Here is a 5000-nt window from a genome sequence, read left to right on the forward strand (position 1 = left end):
TGGGGGAATTTTTTCAATCTCCCAATCCGACCAAGAGGCCTCTTTTCCGGCCAAACTCGCACGCCGGGCCGGCCCGCTCTTTACCCCTGGTACCCCCAGCTCTACCCCTGGTACCCCCGCCATTGAAAATGAATGGGGGAATTTTTTCAATCTCCCACGCCGGCCAAGAGGCCTTTTTCCCGGGCACGCACGCTCGCCGGGCCGGCCCGCTATTATTAAACTCTCACCCCTGCAAGGAGGCCTTTTTCCCGGGCACGCACGCTCGCGGGGCCGGCCCGCTATTATTAAACTCTCACGCCGGCCAAGAGGCCTTTTTCCCGGGCACGCACGCTCGCCGGGCCGGCCCGCTATTATTGAACTCTCACGCCTGCAAGGAGGCCTTTTTCCCGGGCACGCACGCTCGCGGAGCCGGCCCGCTATTATTAAACTCTCACGCCTGCAAGGAGGCCTTTTTCCCGGGCACGCACGCTCGCCGGGCCGGCCCGCTATTATTAAACTCTCACGCCTGCAAGGAGGCCTTTTTCCCGGGCACGCACGCTCGCCGGGCCGGCCCGCTATTATTAAACTCTCACGCCTGCAAGGAGGCCTTTTTCCCGGGCACGCACGCTCGCCGGGCCGGCCCGCTATTATTAAACTCTCACGCCTGCAAGGAGGCCTTTTTCCCGGGCACGCACGCTCGCCGGGCCGGCCCGCTATTATTAAACTCTCACGCCGGCCAAGAGGCCCTTTTCCCGGGCACGCACGCTCGATGAGCCGGCCCGCTATTATTAAACTCTCACGCCGGCCAAGAGGCCCTTTTCCCGGGCACGCACGCTCGATGAGCCGGCCCGCTATTATTAAACTCTCACGCCGGCCAAGAGGCCTTTTTCCCGGCCACGCACGCTCGCGGAGCCGGCCCGCTATTATTAAACTCTCACGCCTGCAAGGAGGCCTTTTTCCCGGGCACGCACGCTCGCCGGGCCGGCCCGCTATTATTAAACTCTCACGCCTGCAAGGAGGCCTTTTTCCCGGGCACGCACGCTCGCCGGGCCGGCCCGCTATTATTAAACTCTCACGCCTGCAAGGAGGCCTTTTTCCCGGGCACGCACGCTCGCCGGGCCGGCCCGCTATTATTAAACTCTCACGCCTGCAAGGAGGCCTTTTTCCCGGGCACGCACGCTCGCCGGGCCGGCCCGCTATTATTAAACTCTCACGCCTGCAAGGAGGCCTTTTTCCCGGGCACGCACGCTCGCCGGGCCGGCCCGCTATTATTAAACTCTCACGCCGGCCAAGAGGCCCTTTTCCCGGGCACGCACGCTCGATGAGCCGGCCCGCTATTATTAAACTCTCACGCCGGCCAAGAGGCCCTTTTCCCGGGCACGCACGCTCGCCGAGCCGGCCCGCTATTATTAAACTCTCAGGCCCGCTATTATTAAACTCTCACGCCGGCCAAGAGGCCCTTTTCCCGGGCACGCACGCTCGATGAGCCGGCCCGCTATTATTAAACTCTCACGCCTGCAAGGAGGCCTTTTTCCCGGGCACGCACGCTCGCTGAGCCGGCCCGCTATTATTAAACTCTCACGCCGGCCAAGAGGCCCTTTTCCCGGGCACGCACGCTCGCCGAGCCGGCCCGCTATTATTAAACTCTCACGCCGGCCAAGAGGCCTTTTTCCCGGGCACGCACGCTCGCCGAGCCGGCCCGCTATTATTAAACTCTCACGCCGGCCAGGAGGCATTTTTCCCGGGCACGCACGCTCGCCGTGCAGGCCCGCCATTTGCCTACCACACCGCCGTCTGGCGGACACCAAGCGGTACCGCCGACCCCTCCCGTTGAAAATGAATGGGGGATTTTTTTTCAATCCCCCAAGCCGGCCAAGAGGCCTTTTTCCCGGGCACGCACGCTCGATGAGCCGGCCCGCTATTATTAAACTCTTACGCCTGCAAGGAGGCCTTTTTCCCGGGCACGCACGCTCGCCGAGCCGGCCCGCTATTATTAAACTCTCACGCCTGCAAGGAGGCCTTTTTCCCGGGCACGCACGCTCGATGAGCCGGCCCGCTATTATTAAACTCTCACGCCGGCCAGGAGGCATTTTTCCCGGGCACGCACGCTCGCCGTGCAGGCCCGCCATTTGCCTACCACACCGCCGTCTGGCGGACACCACGCGGTACCGCCGACCCCTCCCGTTGAAAATGAATGGGGGATTTTTTTTTACAATCCCCCAAGCCGGCCAAGAGGCCTTTTTCCCGGGCACGCACGCTCGATGAGCCGGCCCGCTATTATTAAACTCTCACGCCGGCCAAGAGGCCCTTTTCCCGGGCACGCACGCTCGATGAGCCGGCCCGCTATTATTAAACTCTCACGCCTGCAAGGAGGCCTTTTTCCCGGGCACGCACGCTCGCTGAGCCGGCCCGCTATTATTAAACTCTCACGCCGGCCAAGAGGCCCTTTTCCCGGGCACGCACGCTCGCCGAGCCGGCCCGCTATTATTAAACTCTCACGCCGGCCAAGAGGCCTTTTTCCCGGGCACGCACGCTCGCCGAGCCGGCCCGCTATTATTAAACTCTCACGCCGGCCAGGAGGCATTTTTCCCGGGCACGCACGCTCGCCGTGCAGGCCCGCCATTTGCCTACCACACCGCCGTCTGGCGGACACCAAGCGGTACCGCCGACCCCTCCCGTTGAAAATGAATGGGGGATTTTTTTTCAATCCCCCAAGCCGGCCAAGAGGCCTTTTTCCCGGGCACGCACGCTCGATGAGCCGGCCCGCTATTATTAAACTCTTACGCCTGCAAGGAGGCCTTTTTCCCGGGCACGCACGCTCGCGGGGCCGGCCCGCTATTATTAAACTCTCACGCCGGCCAAGAGGCCCTTTTCCCGGGCACGCACGCTCGATGAGCCGGCCCGCTATTATTAAACACTCACGCCTGCAAGGAGGCCTTTTTCCCGGGCACGCACGCTCGCCGGGCCGGCCCGCTATTATTAAACTCTCACGCCGGCCAAGAGGCCTTTTTCCCGGGCACGCACGCTCGATGAGCCGGCCCGCTATTATTAAACTCTTACGCCTGCAAGGAGGCCTTTTTCCCGGGCACGCACGCTCGCCGAGCCGGCCCGCTATTATTAAACTCTCACGCCTGCAAGGAGGCCTTTTTCCCGGGCACGCACGCTCGCAGAGCCGGCCCGCTATTATTAAACTCTCACGCCGGCCAGGAGGCCTTTTTCCCGGGCACGCACGCTCGCCGTGCAGGCCCGCCATTTGCCTACCACACCGCCGTCTGGCGGACACCAAGCGGTACCGCCGACCCCTCCCGTTGAAAATGAATGGGGGATTTTTTTTTCAATCCCCCAAGCCGGCCAAGAGGCCTTTTTCCCGGGCACGCACGCTCGATGAGCCGGCCCGCTATTATTAAACTCTCACGCCGGCCAAGAGGCCCTTTTCCCGGGCACGCACGCTCGATGAGCCGGCCCGCTATTATTAAACGCTCACGCCTGCAAGGAGGCCTTTTTCCCGGGCACGCACGCTCGCCGGGCCGGCCCGCTATTATTAAACTCTCACGCCGGCCAAGAGGCCTTTTTCCCGGGCACGCACGCTCTCCGGGCCGGCCCGCTATTATTAAACTCTCACGCCTGCAAGGAGGCCTTTTTCCCGGGCACGCACGCTCGCCGTGCAGGCCCGCCATTTGCCTACCACACCGCCGTCTGGCGGACACCAAGCGGTACCGCCGACCCCTCCCGTTGAAAATGAATGGGGGATTTTTTTTCAATCCCCCAAGCCGGCCAAGAGGCCTTTTTCCCGGGCACGCACGCTCGCCGGGCCGGCCCGCTATTATTAAACGCTCAGGCCGGCCAAGAGGCCCTTTTCCCGGGCACGCACGCTCGCAGAGCCGGTCCGCTATTATTAAACGCTCACGCCTGCAAGGAGGCCTTTTTCCCGGGCACGCACGCTCGCCGGGCCGGCCCGCTATTATTAAACTCTCACCCCTGCAAGGAGGCCTTTTTCCCGGGCACGCACGCTCGCGGGGCCGGCCCGCTATTATTAAACTCTCACGCCGGCCAAGAGGCCCTTTTCCCGGGCACGCACGCTCGCCGAGCCGGCCCGCTATTATTAAACTCTCACGCCTGCAAGGAGGCCCTTTTCCCGGGCACGCACGCTCGATGAGCCGGCCCGCTATTATTAAACTCTCACGCCTGCAAGGAGGCCTTTTTCCCGGGCACGCACGCTCGCGGGGCCGGCCCGCTATTATTAAACGCTCAGGCCGGCCAAGAGGCCCTTTTCCCGGGCACGCACGCTCGATGAGCCGGCCCGCTATTATTAAACGCTCAGGCCGGCCAAGAGGCCCTTTTCCCGGGCACGCACGCTCGCAGAGCCGGCCCGCTATTATTAAACTCTCACGCCTGCAAGGAGGCCCTTTTCCCGGGCACGCACGCTCGATGAGCCGGCCCGCTATTATTAAACTCTCACGCCTGCAAGGAGGCCTTTTTCCCGGGCACGCACGCTCGCCGGGCCGGCCCGCTATTATTAAACTCTCACGCCGGCCAAGAGGCCTTTTTCCCGTGCACGCACGCTCGCCGAGCCGGCCCGCTATTATTAAACTCTCACGCCTGCAAGGAGGCCTTTTTCCCGGGCACGCACGCTCGCCGGGCCGGCCCGCTATTATTAAACTCTCACGCCTGCAAGGAGGCCTTTTTCCCGGGCACGCACGCTCGCCGGGCCGGCCCGCTATTATTAAACGCTCACGCCTGCAAGGAGGCCTTTTTCCCGGGCACGCACGCTCGCCGGGCCGGCCCGCTATTATTAAACTCTCACGCCGGCCAAGAGGCCCTTTTCCCGGGCACGCACGCTCGATGAGCCGGCCCGCTATTATTAAACTCTCACGCCGGCCAAGAGGCCTTTTTCCCGGGCACGCACGCTCGCCGAGCCGGCCCGCCTTTTGCCTACCACACCGCCGTCTGGCGGACACCGACCCCTGGTACATCTGCCATTGAAAATGAATGGGGGAATTTTTTCAAACTCCCAATCCGAG

The sequence above is a fragment of the Hippocampus guttulatus genome, unplaced genomic scaffold (assembly GCF_054856545.1).
Source record: "Hippocampus guttulatus isolate MCC_2025c unplaced genomic scaffold, RoL_Hgut_1.0 HiC_scaffold_171, whole genome shotgun sequence".
NCBI classification, from domain to species: domain Eukaryota; kingdom Metazoa; phylum Chordata; class Actinopteri; order Syngnathiformes; family Syngnathidae; genus Hippocampus; species Hippocampus guttulatus.